Consider the following 18,636-nt stretch of genomic DNA (forward strand, 5'->3'; position numbering starts at 1 on the left):
GATTTGAGAGTCTAGGCATTTCCCTGGTTACCTTGTCGCAAATAGTAACCAGAACATTCTGTAACGACTTGGTGGACATCCCTTTCTCTTTCTCTCTGATATATTGCGGAATCACATTGATTAGAAACCTGCTAAATCTTAGTCAGACCACCCAGTGATATTGGAATACAACTATTTATTATGTTCACTGTCTCAGTCTCCACTGCCACCCTTCACACCCTCCAGGTACCACCATCGCTGGTTGACCACGGGCTTCCATTAGATTGACCTATGATTATGTTTGAGTGCAGTGGTTTCAATTGCCTCCTGCAGTTTGGTTGACGAGAAAACTCTCCAGCTCTTACGACCTGTCATTGGGCATAATGGAAGAGTTTACAAGCTGATCATCAGTCGGTTTAACCAGGCTACGAACCAGAAAGTCCTGAAGTGGGACTGGATTTCAGAGCCTCAGGACCAGAAACGTGCTCTGTGCGAGAGCTTCTGTAAGTCATACATAGGTTTTTGCCCTAAATACATGAAATGGCACGAAGCACAGATATTTCCTGTGCTCCTCAGCTGTCAGTTGTAACGGCGGTGAACTGACGCCTCTGTAAGTTTTGAACACAGATAAAGTACTAGCGCGCCATCCAGTGGAGTGTTGTCTGTGAAACATCGATTCTAAATTTATCCTCGAATATGGCGGGATTTTTATTGTGACAGCTTATTACGGGTTTTATTACTTTGATTATTTTATCACCGCATCTGATAGATTTTTCATTGCATTACCGGATCCGCTCTGTGTCTCACTGTGTCTGCTTCACACAGAGATACATTCCGGAGTCCTGGATCGCGCTGCCATCCATAGATATGGTATTGGACTTCTTTGTTCTGTTAAAGGACAGGGTGTAGCGTCCTTTGGTCTGATTCCCCTGGTAAATGGAGGCGATAAATGTGGGAGCTCCCTGTCAGTGTCTGTCTGTACCAGACTATGGAATAGCCATAACCAATGGAGAGCCGACAGTTCATTTCAGCCCGATCCCCTGCCCGAGACAACTCCTACTCAGGGTGGGAGCTCTGATCCTCACACTGAACGGCTACGATAAAAAAGAATCACGCATAAACCACACGGCATGAAGAGATTGTTAAAACAATGCATCAGATAAGAAAATGAACTCACCCAACATCAGTAGCATCAGAGCTCCAGCTGGAAACAGCTCTTTCCTGGGGTTTCTGGTCACGATGATGATGGTGGACAAAAGGCGGATGAATCCGGGTCTGATTTCCAGACTTGGACTTGCTGCCGAGTCCGGGACTGAATGCTCTGCGGGTGAGGAGAGGGAGAGCTTTACATTCTCCCCCTGAATGTGAGACTGATGGGCCATATTGTCACCGATTGGACTATTATGGGATGTCGTTATCTGCCGTTACTCACGGTGCCACTGTGCGATTTGTTGTTTCTCAATTCATGGACCACGCGAATCGTCACTGATTCCAACCCTCTCTGCTTCCTGTGTGTAAGAGCAGGTTAACATGATTCATATAGTCAGTGCTCTGTTGTCTTTATAACAGAACAGAACCGTTCGTTATCTTCGAATCATAGAGTTTGACAGTCCAAAAAGAGGACATTCGCTCAGTACATATGTACTGTCTCGCATAAAGAGTTATCCACTGATTAATCATGATTGTTTCCATACATTTCATCATTTTAAAATTTCTATTTACTGGTCAGATATTTCTTCCTTAAGCTGATTGATAGATTCTGTTCCCGGCCCTGTTTCTCGTGCACTTGCTCCAGTTGCTGAAGTCTCTGCTCAGGATTATTGTCTCTTCACCTTTCCCAATCCCTCCCACACTGTCTGTGAAGTTAATACCAAACGAAAGAAGAGTCACAGAACCGATCCACGTGTTTGAACAGCATTTCCATCAGTGATCTGTACATATTTATGTGTGTCTGTATCTGTTCGAATATCTGCAACGCTGTTGATAAAACCGGGATCCTTTACCTCTTTAACGTCATCAGCAACGTGTCAAATTTCTGCATCGAACCCTGAATGCTTTCTCCTCTTTGACTCATTCAAATTATATTTACTTCTTAGTTCCTTCCTCGTTCTATCTACTTTATGTGTGTATATGATATAAACAGACACAACATTTATGGTTGTACTTTAGATCATCAGCTCTGTTGTTTGGTGGTTATTTAATGCAGGAAAAGATATGCTGGAGCAGACATACAGATTCCTGCACCATTGCATTGTTTACAGAACCAATGATAGGAAGAGGCCAGACGCAGTGATGTCTCCACCAGCACAATCGGTTCAGATCGAGAGCAGCAAACGGAAGTTGTGCGGTGGACACCGCAGTCTCTAAACTGAGCAAACTGTGCGGCGGTTACCAGCTGCCGTCACAAGTGCTGGAGCGGAAATAGCGACCACCCCGGAAGTCTGTGACCACCCTGCACCTGCTCGCTGCTCAAGTGACTGAGAACAAAGTGTGGGAGTGATATGAACGGCCCTGAACCATAGAGATTTAGGGAACGGAATGAGGGTTCAGTTTTCCTGTGTCTATTTGAAAACGCTGTCCCAATCGACTTTCACACCCCACATTACCCATGCTGCTTTCCCTTCACAATTCTCTTTTGAAAGTTGCCGTTGAATCTTCTTCCTTCGCCATTTCATGCGTGGAATTACGGACGGTACCATATCGTAACGTAATAAATAAAATATCTGCTGCTTTTGGAAACAATTAGTTGTGTTCTATACTACCCAAAATACATAATTTTAGAACATCGTTTGAGTGTCGCTTCTACTTTCTTTGTTAAAAACAATGAAGGCAAGCATCTCTAGCCTTGTGCAAAGATGTGCCTCATGCCTCCTATTCTGATATACAACCCGCACTTTCTCCGACGCCTTAACAATAAAGAACAAAGAACAATACAGCACAAAAACGGGCCCTTCGGCCCTCCAAGCCTGTGCCGGTCATGATACCAACCTTTGTTCCTACTTTGTCCTGCACAGGTTTTGGACAGAGCCGGTCAGCAAATAATTCAACAGGTTTCGCGTCACATTTAGAATCATCTGACATAAACATCAACAGCACTATAAGCTGAGTGTAAGAAGCTCCAATTTGCGTTTCTGGGAAACATTCGTATCTTGTGTGTTTCCGTGCACGCGGAATTCATTCAATGGCCGCATTCTAACAGCAATGAGATAAATCCGGCAGCAGAGGGCGCCATGTTCAAGCAGGGGCGTGATGACGTCATGCGACGGAACTGTCAAAGCCGATAGGTTTGGGAGACGAGGCGATGTCATAATGGGTTTGGTAGCCTGGGTGATGTCGCAATGGGCCTGGTCCCCTGCAGTGTGTGGGTGGAACAATGAGCTGAACAGAGCCCGGGTTCCCTCTCTCCTCTCAATCTCTGCCTCATCCCATTCCCATTCACTCACAGAGATTCAGCCAGACATGTTTCGGCTAATACTGGCGGCGCTGTTGGGCGGTAAGTACTGGATAATGTTCACCATGCCTGATTAGCCGATAATAGATTGTAATAATTAATGATCAGAAATGTCTATCTGATGGGTAGAGTAGAGCTTCCACAAACTCACACATTTGCAAACAAATTTAGGTATCTTATGTTTAAACTCTTGATATTTAATTCCGCCACTATCGCAGGCTAACAATACGCAGATCCAGTAACTCAGTCACCGATGACAAAACCCGGGGCAGAAGGGGATTCGGTGCAGTTGCATTGTCAATATTCAGAGCCGGACACTCGCTACGCCCAATGGTATCAGCAGCAAACGGCACAGCCATCAATCTGGATTATTCGCAATGTAATAACTCTGAAGAAAGATGCAGTTTCAGACGATATCTGGCACTGCTGACAAGTCTGAACAGAACGGTTACCTCAATATAAGCGCCCTCAGTATGGAGGACGGGGCGGTCTATTACTGTGCAATGAGGCACAGCGTTGTATATAACATAACACGCCGTAGAAAAACATTAGCGAGTATTTACTGGACAGCCAAGCTTTATTTAGTGTCATTGCTTGCGGGAATAATTTCACGAAAGCAGTCAGGTCTATCTATTGCAGTTATATTGCTGTCTCTGTTCTTGTACAAGTCAACACAGAGACAGTTTGGTAAATCATAAGGCTCATCTCCATGCGGCGATTTCTACAGTAAATTTAAACATGGAAGACCCACGTACTAGCAGAGGTAGTGAAAACTATCTGATGTGGAGCTAATAATACCGACAATTATGGATAATATTTCCAAAACTTAAGGCAGCACGGTAGCCTTGTGGATAGCACAATTGCTTCACAGCTCCAGGGTCCCAGGTTCGATTCCAGCTTGGGTCACTGTCTGTGCGGAGTCTGCACATCCTCCCCGTGTGTGCGTGGGTTTCCTCCGGGTGCTCCGGTTTCCTCCCACAGTCCAAAGATGTGCGGGTTAGGTGGATTGGCCATGATAAATTGCCCTTAGTGTCCAAAATTGCCCTTAGTGTTGGGTGGGATTACTGGGTTATGGGGATAGGGTGGCGGTGTTGACCTTGGGTAGGGTGCTCTTTCCAAGAGCCGGTGCAGACTCGATGGGCCGAATGGCCTCCTTCTGCACTGTAAATTCTATGAAATTCTATGAAATTAACTCAGGTGGACCAAACGCCACAAACGCCACTGAGTCTCGGCCATCCCATCCTGTAATGAATCTAAAAATGTGAGAAAGTCTGAAATGCGCAATAACCATTTCAATAGAGCATCACAAAGCAACACGATTATTATTATCGTGCAGGACCATGTGACGTTTTGGTGTATAGTTTAGCCTTCAACAAAAATATAAATTTTTTGGTCGATGTTGATCGATGTTGACCATTTCTGCCCAATGATAAGGCGCCATCCAGGTTAGGGGCAGACTTCACCTGCTGAGAGACGGAGGGGCAGGTCCCAAGGTGAGTGCAACAACATCCCAGGGGCTATGTCGACTCCACCAGTTAAAAAAACCCTGAAGCGCCGCTGATGTGAATTTGTGCTGTCCCTACAGATCCTCACACTTGCTGCATTCACGCAGCTGTTGATCAATCTGCCCCGACAGCTCCTCCAAACACATCTTTTCATTCTTTGTTTCTTCCATTGCTCCAACAGAGAGCTGGCACAGACACGGCAGCCGGAATGGCCTCATTCTGTGGTGTAATCATTCTCTGATTCGATTCTAACCTCACCCTGTGGCCAGGAACACAAGGCCTTTTCTCATTTAATCTCTCCTGACTTGCGCATTATCAGAGCCCTTTCCTGTTGTTCTGTTTCCTCCCTCCGGGATTTCACTTGGTTAATACATCCTACATTTCTAACCTGTCCCAGTTTAAATGAAAGGTGATGGTGAAAGACGAGCTTTGTTGTCCTGTCGACAAATGCCGCCTGGCTCCCTGAGTTGTTCAAGTATTTTCCGCTTTCTCCGCAGATGTTAGATCGAATTTCGATGCCAATGACAGTCTGCTTAGGTTATTTTTGAGGGTCTCGTTGGTCTAGGAGTGTGATTCTCGCTTCGGGTGTCTCGGTGTCGAAATTTGCGAGAAATCCCGCCTTCAAATCTCGGATGAGCCCTTTGATGCTGTTTTCTGTTGGTCACGCGACATGTTTTCTTCATTTCTTTGCGGCGCAGACGGCGGGATTCATTCACATGGGGTTCGCATTGAGAAGCTGAGCTCACACTGCAGGGAGCCAGTACGTTCCCGAGGAAATCGAGACATTTTCGAAAAGCTTGTCTATGTGTGGACATTCACTTATCTCTATTGACTAATTCCAGTGGATTCAGGCAGCTCTCTGTCAGTTTCATTTTATTCAGTTCAACAACATCAGACTGTGTAATCTCTCTTCCCACTCCACCATCTGTTTCCATCAACATATTTTCATTCCTTCCATTGCTCCCCTCCCCCCGCCCATAAAATCCTGCTTGAGCAATCTGATCCCTGTTGCCAATTGTTCTCTGACACAGTGCTTACTTTGTTCTCCCATTAACACATTGTGACTTCTTAATGCGCCATCAGCACCTTTCTTAGCCTTGATTAGCCTCATTTACATTGCCTTTTTCTTTCTGTCCGAGACATTTTCGTCATTTTCCACCGATTGCTGACCACTCTATTGAGTCCCAATAGGGCACCCCCCCCCCCCCCCCCCCGCCCATCCACAATAGGCTGAATCTGACCCCATTTCCAGTTCTCCAGCTTTGACAAAGAGTCACCCAGACGCGGAACGACAGCTGCCATCTCGCTCCACAGAGGCTGTCAGACTTGCTGAGATTGTCCAGTATTTTCTGTTTTTGTTTCAGAATGAAGCATCCGCAGTAAGTTGCATTTGTCGTTCATTTAGACATGTTTGAGATGGTGAATAAGTATGTTCATCTGCATTTGTAAATGCATGAAATTATGTTGTGGGTGTACTAGCTCCGAATATCCAAAATAGGAAGATCCTTTTCTTCTCATTGCCTGTCGAAAATTCAGTACTTGTGACTTAATGTGGAATTTATTTGAGTGGCTCATGAGAGACTAAACCTCATAATCCTCGAACATACGAGATCGGGGAACAAAAGTACTTTGTGCAAACATTCCTCACACAACATGAGAAGCACTTGATGTTTCTACCCGGTATGGACCCGGGGACCTTTCGCATGTTAGGGGAATGTGCTAACCACTGCACTACCGAAACCGCTGGCGGTGCAGTAATCAATGGACTTGTGCAATGTTCAACCTCACTGTGTTGCCGCCTCTTCTCATGGTTCGGCTGAGATGCCATGTCACTTATTACAAGAAGACAGCCGTTTCTCTAAAACCGATGTCTCAACTTATAAACAATCAGGAATGGAACTTTACAGACCTGAAGATAAGTTATGTTTTGCTTGAAGTGGAAGTTAAATTGAGAAGGCAGGGCTTTCGTAAATAACCACAACCGATACGAGAATGGAAGATGTCCTGCTCACTTTGCTCTGCATCAAGAATCAGCTGTCCCACCCACTGAGTTAAAGCGCAGGCCAAAATTCAGAAGTCCGAGCCAGCCAGGAGTCGAACCAGGAATCTCCTGATTCGTAGTCAGGCGCGTTATCCATTGCGCCACTGGCCCATTCGAGTGCATGCATTTGGCTGTTCCTCGTTGACGAAGACCAGTTACGAGATAGTCTGCAGACTAAACCGGAAGTATGAGATGTTTCTGCCCGGTTTCGAACCGGGGACTTTTCGCGTGTAAGGCGAATGTGATAACCGCTACACCACAGAAACAGCTGGCAATTAACGGACGTGTACAATGTTCAACCTCACTGTGTTGCTGCCGATTCGCATGGCGAGGCTGAGAGTCCAGGCCAGGCCACTTGTTACAAGACGACAGCTGTTTATTAAAAAAAACAGATGTTTCAACATATAAAACCATTGGATGTAGAAATTATATCGAACTGAACATAAGTTCTATTTTGCTTAGCTCGGTCTTAAATTTGTGCCCTGTGGTCTCGAGCTATGGTTCTCGTTTACGGATTTTTAATCAATGCGAGCGGTCGTGGGTTTAAATCCAGGACAAGCCCTTTACTCCAGGTCAGGCATTATGAATTGTTTGCGACGCTGACGGCGGCGTTGGTTTGCATTGGCCCACTCTGAAAAAGGTTTCTCGGGACTCGGGATGTTTACGTCGTTTCTCTCCCCACAGATGATGCTCGAGGGAGACAGTGTCTGAGCTGGAGTGCGTTTGGATAGAATTGATGCTCCAGATCTGCGTTAACTTCACAAGGACGTGACCCATCTAATCCACAGAGCCAAAGTGGAGAATTGAACTGACTGGAGAGCTGCATCTTAACGCTGACCTCCCGGACCTCGGCCTCCTGAAATGTTCCAAAGAAGCTCAACAAACACTCGAGGAACAGCTGCGCATCTTTCCACTGGGCTCAATACAGCTTTCACACTCAGAGTGTGTGCAACAGTCTCACACTGTAAATGCTGCCCCCATTCTGTGTGTACTTCCATCGCAGATTTGGGTTTGAATCTTGTTTCCACTTGTTCTTTGTATCCGGGCGGTAGTTGTTGAGAGCTGGCACAGACACAGCGGCTGGAATGGCCTCATACTGTGGTGTAATTATTCTCTCATTCGATGCTAACCTCACTCTGTGGCCAGGGAACCCTCGGGCTTTTCTCATTTAATCTCTCCTGACTTGCACCCTATCAGAGCCCTTTCCTGTTGTTCTGTTTGCTCCCTCCGGGATTCACTTGGTTAAAACGTCCGACATTTCTAACCGGTCCCGGCTTTAATGAAAGGTGACGGTGAAAGACGAGCTTTGTTCTCCTGTCGACAAATCCCGCCTGACTCGCTGAGTTGTTCCAGTATTTTCCGCAGATGTTAGATCGACTTTCGATGGCAATAACAGCGTGCTTCTGTTACTTTTCCAGGGCTCGTTGATCTAGGGGTATGATTCTCGCTTTGGGTGTCTCGGTTTCGAAAGTTGCGCGAGGTCACGGGTTTAAATCCCGGACGAGCCCTTTGATAAGGTTTTCTGTTGGTCAAGCGACATGTTTTCTTCATTTCTTTGCGGCGCATTCGGCGGGATTCATTAACATTGGGTTTCCTTTGAGAAGCTCAGCTCACACAGCAGGGAACCAACACGTTCCCGAGACAATCGAGACATTTTCTAAAAGCTTGTCTGTGATTAGACATTCACTTACCTCTATTGACTAATTCCAGTGGATTCAGGCAGCTCTCTGTCTGTTTCATTTTATTCAGTTCAACAACATCAGACTGTGTAATCTCTCTTCCCCCTCCACCATCTGTTTCCATCAACTTATTTTCATTCCTTCCATTGATATGTTTTACCCTCAGCATTGCCCCCCTCCCCCAGCCCATACCATCCTATATGAGCAATCTGATCCCTGTCGCGAATTGATCTCTGACACACTGCTTACTTTGTTCTGCTATTAACACATTCTGATCTCTTGAGGCGCCACTGTCAGCACCTTTGTTAGCCTTGATTAGCGTCATTGACATTCCATTTTTCATTCTGTCCGAGACATTGACGTCATTTTCCACCTATTGCTGACCACTCTATCGAGGCCCAATACGGGACCCCACCCCCGCCCATCCACAATAGTCTGAATCTGACCCCATTTCCAGTTCTCCAGCTTTGACAAAGAGTCACCCAGACCCGGAACGACAACTGCCACCTCGCTCCACGGAGGCTGTCAGACCTGCTGAGATTGTCCAGTATTTTCTGTTTTTGTTTCAGAATGAAGCATCCGCAGTAAGTTGCATTTGTCGTTCATTTAGACATGTTTGAGATGGTGAATAAGTATGTTCATCTGCATTTGTAAATGCATGAAATTCTGTTGTGGGTGTACTAGCTCCGAATATCCAAAATAGGAAGATCCTTTTCTTCTCATTGCCTGTCGAAAATTCAGTACTTGTGACTTAATGTGGAATTTATTTTAGTGGCTCATGACAGACTAAATCTCATAATCCTCGAACATACGAGAACGGGGAACAAAAGTACTTTGTGCAAACATTCCTCCCACAACATGAGAAGCACTTAATGTTTCTACCCGGTATGGACCCGGGACCTTTCGCATGTTAGGGGAATGTGCTAACCACGACATTACAGAAACCGTTGGCGGTGCAGTAATCAATGGACTTGTGCAATGTTCAACCTCACTGTGTTGCCGCCTCTTGTCATGGTTCGGCAGGGAGGTCATGTCACTTATTACATGAAGACAGCCGTTTCTTTAAAACCGATGTCTCAACTTATAAAACAATCAGGAATCAAACTTTACAGACCTAAAGATAAGTTATGTTTTGCTTGAAGTGGAAGTTAAATTGAGAAGGCAGGGCTTTCCTAAATAACCACAACCGATACGAGAATTGAAGATGTTCTGCTCACTTTGCTCTGCATCAAGAATCAGCTGTCCCACACACTGAGTTTCAGCGCACACCAAAATTCAGAAGTCCGAGACATCCAGGAGTCGAACCTGGAATCGGCTAACACGTAGTCAGACGCGTAAACCATTGTGCCACTGGCTCGTACGGATAAATGCATTTGGTTGTTCCTCGTTGATGAAGACCAGTTACGAGATTGAGGTAATATTCAGCAACAGACGAAACTAGAAGTACGAGATGTTTCTGCCTGGTTTCGAACCGGGGACTTTTCGCGTGTTAGGCGAATGTGATAACCACTACACTACAGAAACAGCTGGCGATCAACTGACGTGTACAATGTGCAACCTCACTGTGTTGCTGCAGATTCGCATGGTGAGGCTGAGGGGTCAGGTCACTTATTACAACACGACAGCTGTTTTTTTTAAAAAACAGATGTTTCAACATATAAAACCATGAGATGTAGAAATTATATCGACCTTGACATAAGTTATATTTTGCTTAAGCTCGGTTTTAAATTTGTGCTCTTTGGTCTCGAGGTATGGTTCTCGTTTAGGATTTTCAATCAATGCCCATGCGAGCGGTCGTGGGTTTAAATCTAGGACAAGCCCTTTACTCCAGGTCTGACATTATGAATTGTTTGCGATGCTGACGGCGGGGTTGGTTTGCATTGGCCCACTCTGAAAAAGATTCCTCAGGTCTCGGGATGTTTATGTCGTTTCTCTCCCCACAGATGATGCTCGAGGGAGAGAGTGTCTGAGCTGGAGTGCGTTTGGATAGAATTGATGCTCGAAAAGATGCACACACATCTTTTGTTTCTTTGTTTGTTCCATTGCGCTAACAGAGAGCTGGCACGGACACAGCAACCCGAATGGCCTCATTCTGCGGTGTAATTATTCTCTGATTCGATGCTAACCTCAGCCTGTGGCCTCGGGCCCAAAGCCTTTTCTCATTTAATCTCTCCTGACTTGCACCCGGTCAGAGCCCTTTCCTGTTGTTCTGTTTGCTCCCTCCGGGATTTCACTTGGTTACAACGTCCGACATTTCTAACCTGTCCCGGTTTTAATGAAAGTTGATGGTGAAAGAAGAGCTTTGTTGTCCTGTCGACAAATGCCGCCTGACTCCCTGAGTTGTTCCAGTATTTTCCGCTTTCTCCTCAGATGTTAGATGGACTTTCGATGGCAATGACAGTCTGATTCCGTTGCTTGCGAGGGCTTAGTTGGTCTAGGAGCATGATTCCCGCTTTGGGTGTCTTGGTGTCAAAACTTGCGAGAGGTCCCGGGTTCAAATTCCGGACAAACCCATTGGTGAGGTTTTTTGTTGGTCAAGCGACATGTTTTCTTCATTTGTTTGCGGCGCAGACGGCGGGATTCATTCACATTGGGTTTGCTTTGAGAAGCTGAGCTCACGCTGCAGGGAATCAATACGTTCCCGAGAAAACGGGACATTTTCGAAAAGCTTGTCGTTGTGTGGACCGAATCCCTCAACAGGCCCAAAACCACCTTCGAGTACGGAAGGCCAAGTGCAACTGACAGTATTGCACAGAGTGCATCTGACAAGAAGCACAATAAGGAGGTGGAGGACAAATGGTAACGGTGTCAGGGAGGCGCAGCCAACCACACCTGCATGTTCTGGATATGCCCCATACTTGACGGATTTTGGGCAGCCTTCATTGAGGCAATGTCCAAGGTTGTGAGGGTGGACCCGTGCCCGCGGAATGGCAGTATTCGGGGTATCGAACCAGCCAAAGCTATTCATGGGGAAAGGGGTCGACCCCCTTGCCTTTGCTTCCCTAATCGCCCACCGAGGAATCCTGTTCAGCTGACGATCAGCAGCATGACTCACGACAGCAGACTGGCTGGCAGACGTGTCGCAATTTCTCCACCTGGAGTAAATAAAATTTGCCATTTGAGGGTCGGAGGAGGGCTTGCAAAACGCGAGGAGAGAATTCACCACGCGTTCCAACACCGTTACGAAGCCAACAGCCAAAAGAGCGAGGGGAGGGTAAGTTTGTGTATGAACAAAGAACACAGAAAATTACAGCACAGGAACAGGCCCTTCGGCTTCTCACTCTGCAGTATGTTTAGCACAGTGCTAAACCACTGGCTTTGAAAGCAGACGCAAGACAGCCAGCAGCATGGTTCTATTCCCGTACCAGCCTCCCCGAACAGGCGCCGGAATGTGGCGACTTGGGGCTTTTCACAGTAACTTCATTTGATGCCGTCTTATGACAATAAGCGATTTTCATTTCATTCATTATCTAAACCTTTCGCCTATTTTCCAAGGATCGACTTCCCTCTGTTCTCCGCCCATTCATATATCTGTCCAGGTGCATCGTAAATGATGCTATCGTGCCCGCATCTACCACCTCCAGGCACCCACCACCCTCTGCATTAAAACTTTTCCAGGCACATCTCCCTTAAACATTTCCCCTCTCACCTAGAAATCGTGACCCCTTGTAATTGACACCCCCACTCTTGGAAAAAGCTTGTTGCTATCCATCCTGTCCATACCCCTCATAATTATGTAGACCTCAATCAGGTCCCCCCTCAACCTCCGTCTTTCCAACGAAAACAATCCTAATCTACCCAACGTTTCTTCATAGCTAGCACCCTCCATACCAGGCAACATCCTGGAGAACCTCCTCTATACCCTCTCTAAAGCATCTACATCCTTCTGGTAATGTGTCGACCAGAACTGCACGCAGTATTCCAAATGTGGTCTAACCAAAGTCCTAAACAACTGTAACATGACCTGCCGACTCTTGTACTCAATACCCCGTCCGATGAAGGCAAGCATGCTGTCTGCCTCCTTGACCACTCTATCGACCTGCGTTGCCACCTTCAGGGTACAATGGACCTGAACTCCAAGATCAATTTTCCCCAGGACTCTTCCGTTGACCGGTCTTGAATTGAATCTTCCAAAATGCATCACTTCGCATTTGTCTGGATTGAACTCCATCTTCCATTTCTCTGCCCAACTCTCCAATCGATCTATATTTTGCTGTATTCTCTGACAGTCCCCCTCGCTATCTGCAACTCCACCAATCTTAGTATCATCTGCAAACTTGCTAATCAGACCACCTATACCTTCGTCCAGATCATTTATGTATATCACAAACAACAGTGGTCCGAGCACGGATTCCTGTGGAGCACCACTAGTCACCTTTCTCCATTTTGAGACACTCCCTTCCACCACTACTCTCTGTCTCCTGTTGCCCAGCCAGTTCTTTATCCATCTAGCTAGTACACCCTGAACCCCATTCGACTTCGCTTTTTCCATTAACCTGCCATGGGAAACTTTATCAAACGCCTTACTGAAGTCCATGTATATGACATCTACAACCCTTCCCTCATCAATTAACTTGGTCACTTCCTCAAATAATTTTATTAAGGTTGTAAGACATGGCCTTCCCTGCACAAAACCATGCTGCCTATCACTGATAAGTCTATTTTCTTCCAAATGTGAATAGATCCTATCCCTCAGTATCTTCTCCAACAGTTTGCCTACCACTGACGTCAAGCTCACAGGTCTATAATTCCCTGGATTATCCCTGCTACCCTTCTTAAACAAAGGGACAACATTAGCAATTCTCCAGTCCTCCGGGACCTCACTCGTGCTCAAGGATTCTGCAAAGATAACTGTTAAGGCCCCAGTTATTTCGTCCCTCGCTTCCCTCAGTAACCTGGGATAGATCCCATCCGGACCTGGGGACTTGACCACCTTAATGCCTTTTAGAATACCCAAATCTTCCCCCTTCCATATGCCGACTTGACCTAGAGCATTTTAACATCCATCCCTAACCTCAACATCCGTCATGTCCCTCTCCTTGGTGAACACCGATGCAAAGTACTCATTAAGACTCTCACCCATTTCTCCTGACTACGCATAAATTCCCCCTTTTGTCTTTGAGTGGACCAATCCTTTCTCTAGTTACTCCCTTGCTCCTTATATACGAATAAAAGGCTTTGGGATTGGTCTGTGTGTGAGGGTGGGTGGAGGGGGGGGGGGGGGGGGTGACGGGACGGAACGAACGAGACAGCAGAGAACAGATAGGGAGGGGATGAGATTTGGAGGGAGGCTCGGGAGAGAGGAGGGGAGGCTGGAGCAACGCCAGAACGGATAATGGGGGCCGAGAGCAAGGCCACAAAGACCAGAACTCCTAAAGAAACACCGAAAACGAGACGAGGGGTGGGGGGCGGAGGGGGCGGGGGGGGGGGGGGGTGATTGTAGGGGATCACGGCCAATCTACAAAGTGGGAGAAGAGAAGGCGAAGGGGAAAGAGCTGCATATATGTAAATAGATGACAATCGCCTATTGTATGATATCTGATCGAATAAAGTATCTTTAAACAACAAAAACGGGGGGCAGAGATGGTCAATGAGTGGGTGGGGTGGGTGTAAAGTTCTTGAATATTGTAATCGCTTCGCATACCCTTGTCTATTGTACAATGTATGAAATAAAAAACTGCAATAAAAACATTTTTAAAAAATTGTTACATCTGCCATTGAGCGTGCAGTAAATAAAAGTGGTTTGTTCGACCACTCTGCCTGCTATTTCGTATGTACCTCATGTTACATCCGAATGCTGGAGTATACACTTTGTCTTGTAAATGGTTTATTTTGTTCAGGACCATGAACTATTGTGGCTGTAACATCTTTGTAAACAAGCATGATTGCAGATTCTGCCTAATTCTGGATATATTAATAGTCCTTAACTTGATCATGAAGCACTGTTCAACCTAAAGCAACTCGTGATAATGGCGAAGGGAAAAGTGAGCAACTTCTTCAGCTCATTTCGGAACTTGGTCTGGGCTACTGCATAGATGAAGGTGTTGTTGCAGGAACTGAGTAACTGAAGCATGTTGGTCGTTTCTAGAAAGATGAAGTGTGGGTCGTTGAAATCCAGACCGGTGAAGTAGGCCTCAGCTGTAACACGAACGTATAGGAAATGTCCAACATATGTGACCCAGAGGAGGAGGAAGCTGAGCGAGATGGCGAAGAGCAGGACAATCGACTACTTGCGATTGGCAATCGCTGGATCTCCGTCACTCGCGGAGCCCTTCAGCCTCCTGCGAGCTCTGCTGGCTTCTACAATGTGTCTTACAGTCAGGGCGTTGAGCAGCAGAATGAAGAAGAACGGGAGAAAGGGGGTTAATATGTGGTCGAGCCAGTCATAGGCTTGCCACGATGGTATAGTGTAATAGCTGGATTTAATATCACAGAACCAGGGCACCCCGTCCAATATGTACAGGGGCTGGTAGGTGAAGTAAAAGGGGACGTTCTTGACGTAGCTCAGGGTAATGGCCATTCCGATGACCAGCAGTGCGGTTTTCTCGGTGCAGTATCTGGTCTTCAGTTTCTGATAGCAGATGGAGACAAAACGGTCGAAGGTGAAGGCCATGGTCAGCCAGACTGAACCATTGCGGGTCGCATACAGGAGCACGGTGCTGACAGCGCATCCGGGGGTGATCGATAGGACACTGTATCTGAAGTAAATGCCACCAATCCGGCTCAAGATAACAGAGGTGACCATGACAAGGAGGTTAGTCACTGCTATCGCTACCAGGTAGTAGGTGATACACCGAGACAGTCCGCACCGTCCTCGGGATAGGATGATGATCGCCACCAAGTTGGCTGTAATAGAGAAAAGACAAGCGTCACTGAGCAGATTCCAAAAAACAGCTACTCCCTGGTCCATTCCGCTGCTGAATCCCTCCTGACCTGCCCATTTCGCACCTCCAGATTTCAATTAATCCAAAGGCATTACTACTTGATGCTAATCCAATGCTGGATTAAACGTTTGTCAATTCACAGAATATCGCAATCAGCCCCTGCAACAAACTCCGCTCTCCACTGGGTCTATTCCCGTGGCTGGCCCTCTTCTGAAGTTACAGACCATTTACAATATTCAATTCCTGCTTGACCGTGGGCTGAACTTCCAAACGCCCACATTCCCAAACCGACCAGAGGCCCGGACACTGCAAACTTCTACATTTCTCCACAGCCCATTGTATCGCCCGTCTGAAAGTCTGCCTTAGCTGAAGAGCTACTCAAACCCTTATTGACCACTTTCATATATCTACACTCCCGATCATTGTAATAGTTTTTGTGTGTCTCCTCGTGTCTGCGTGGGTCTCCTCCGGGTGCTCCGGTTTCTTCCTACAATCCAAAGATATGCAGGTTAGGTGGATTGGCCATGTTAAATTGCCCTTTAGTCTCCAGAAAGGTTGGGTGGGGCTACTTGGTTACGGGGATACGGTGGAGGTGTGGTCTTGGGTGGGGTGCTTTTTCAAATGCCGATGCGGACTCGATGGGCCGAATTCTGGCCTTGGGTCTCTGTCTGTGTGGAGTTTGTACTTTCTCCCTGTGTCTGTGTGGTTTCCTCTGGGTGCCTCCCACAGCCCAAAGATATGCAGGTTAGGTGGATTGGCTATTCTAAATTGCCCCTTCGTGTCTAAAACAGGTGTGTAGGTTAGGTCAGGCTCAGGGGTTATTGGGAAAGCGCAGGGGATGGAGCCTGGGCGCAGTACACATTTCAGAGGTTGGTGCAAGTTCGAATGGCCTCCATTTGCACTGATTCTATGATTGCCTAATAACGCCTCTATTTCAGCATTCTCCCGATTGTTTCAATTGCCTCATTGCCCTATTAGACTAGTCCCTCCCCATTCCTGTGCCACCCTGCAGCCCAATAACAATTTGTAGCAAATGGTTGCAATGCTTAACAATATAACGTCCGTGCAATGCTAACCATTATAATTCATATTTCTGCAGTCTAATAAACAGTTGTTCTATAAGTGTGACGGGTAATTTATTGACCATTTATTGTCCTGCTCTGTAATAAAAAATTAGTTGATGCACTCTAATATACCACAATGCAATAACGTTTCCAGCACGATCCTTAAAAGGAAGAGACAAGATTTCTGGAGATTCAGAAGAAAAACAAATATTATAGTTGAGATTCCTCTCTTACCTGGGACACCAATAATAGCGAGTGCTGGGTATTAAATGACATAAAATGGTCCATTCGCTGGTCCATGCATCGTCTTTCAGGAACCAATTGAATTATGCCAGGTGTACATACTCGCTCTGCAAGGCGTGCAAAGGGTCCCTCACTTATAACAATGAGAGTCTCCAGAGGGGCAATTAACTTCCAACATGCACTTTAGTTACAGATCGGTGAACAAACAAATTAAGAAACGAGTCCATGCCTTTCATTTGTTCCCTTAGGAAGGGGAGTGAATTCATTGCCAACGTGGCAGCACGGTAGCATTGTGGATAGCACAATTGCTTCACAGCTCCAGGGTCCCAGGTTCGATTCTGGCTTGGGTCACTGTCTGTGTGGAGTCTGCACATCCTTTCTGTGTGTGCGTGGGTTTCCTCCAGGTGCTCCGGTTTCCTCCCACAGTCCAAAGACGAGCAGGTTAGATGGATTGGCCATGATAAATTGCCCTTAGGGTCCAAAATTGCCCTTAGTGTTGGGTGGGGTTACTGGGTTATGGGGATAGGGTGGAGGTGTGGACCTTGGGTAGGGTGCTCTTTCCAAGAGCCGGTACAGACTCGATCGGTGGAATGGCTTCCTTCTGCACTGTATATTCTATGAAACTGCTGACTGCAGCTTCTGTGGTCCCTCCTAGCCCCAAGATAGTTCTCTGCATCTCCATCAATCAGAATTCCTCTTGTTAACTCTGAGCTGAAGTTTGGTCTCTGATAAAAATCTGCCTCTTTCAATCTCTGACATATTGTGCTTTTAGTTGATGGATACGTGGTTTGCGTATTTGTAAGTGTTCTGGTGTTTAGTGTTGCATTGATACACTAATATTGAAAGATATTTGCAACGAAGGAACTTGAAATAACTCATCGCTAACATGGGAGGGCGGATGAGGTCGAGCCGATCGCAGGCAAATGCTTTGTCCTAATAAACCGTACATACTGAAAGTGCCTTAAAATGGTTCAGTATGAATTTAAAGTTTTAGTGAAGGAACAATTGATACCTGGCTGGTGGAATATCAATTCCGATATCATTGGGGCAAGTAATTATCGAGACATGACTCAGAAGCAATAGCACCAAGTGCAGTGAAAATGGAGGCACGATCTATAAAATCTAGAAATGAACATTTTTCGGTCAGTGAGCTGTGGTGGCAAAATTACTGAATATATTTAAGAAGGAAATAGATTTCTGAACACTAAATGTGTCAAAGTGTATGGGGAATGTGCTGGGGTATAGTTTTAATAGAGAACTATTGAAATGAAATGAAAATCGCTTAGTGTCACAAGGAGGCTTCAATGAAGTTACTGTGAAAAGCACCTAGTCGCCACATTCCGGCGCCTGTTCGGGGAGGCTGTTACAGGAATTGAACCGTGCTGCTGGCCTGCTTTGAAAGCCAGCGATTTAGTCCTGTGCTAAACAGCCACATTGTGATCATGTTGGATGGAGGAACAGGCTCCAAGCGCCAAATGGCCTACTCCTACTACTATCTAAAATGTTTTGATATTTCGATGATGCACGGTTCTGTGTGGTATTACCTGAGATTGTACCTCGTAAACTACAGAGGCATTGTCTAGCTTAGTGCATCATTTCATTATAGTATAAAAGCAAATTACTGCGGATGCTGGAATCTGAAACAAAAGAGAAAATACTGGAAAATCTCACCAGGTTTGGCAGCACCTGTAGGGAGAGAAAAGAGCTAACGTTTCGAGTCCGATGACTCTTTGTCAAAGCTTTGACAGTCATTGGACTCGAAACGTTAGCTCTTTTCTCTCCATTCTGAT

The 18,636-nt window shown here is 46.2% G+C and overlaps 1 protein-coding gene and 3 non-coding genes across 7 annotated transcripts in view; all 4 read right to left on the minus strand.

The window, feature by feature from the left end:
* Positions 1-18,636, minus strand: part of LOC140418994 (uncharacterized) — a 578,165-nt gene that overhangs the window by 201,184 nt on the left and 358,345 nt on the right. The gene's annotated exons all lie outside the window — the stretch shown is intronic.
* On the minus strand, positions 7,015-7,087 carry trnar-acg (transfer RNA arginine (anticodon ACG)). The gene has a single exon. It is a non-coding gene; the product is annotated as a tRNA-Arg (tRNA).
* Positions 7,170-7,242, minus strand: trnav-uac (transfer RNA valine (anticodon UAC)). The gene has a single exon. It is a non-coding gene; the product is annotated as a tRNA-Val (tRNA).
* Positions 10,107-10,179, minus strand: trnav-aac (transfer RNA valine (anticodon AAC)). The gene has a single exon. It is a non-coding gene; the product is annotated as a tRNA-Val (tRNA).

This window comes from Scyliorhinus torazame, chromosome 5 (genome assembly GCF_047496885.1).
Source record: "Scyliorhinus torazame isolate Kashiwa2021f chromosome 5, sScyTor2.1, whole genome shotgun sequence".
Classification (NCBI taxonomy): domain Eukaryota; kingdom Metazoa; phylum Chordata; class Chondrichthyes; order Carcharhiniformes; family Scyliorhinidae; genus Scyliorhinus; species Scyliorhinus torazame.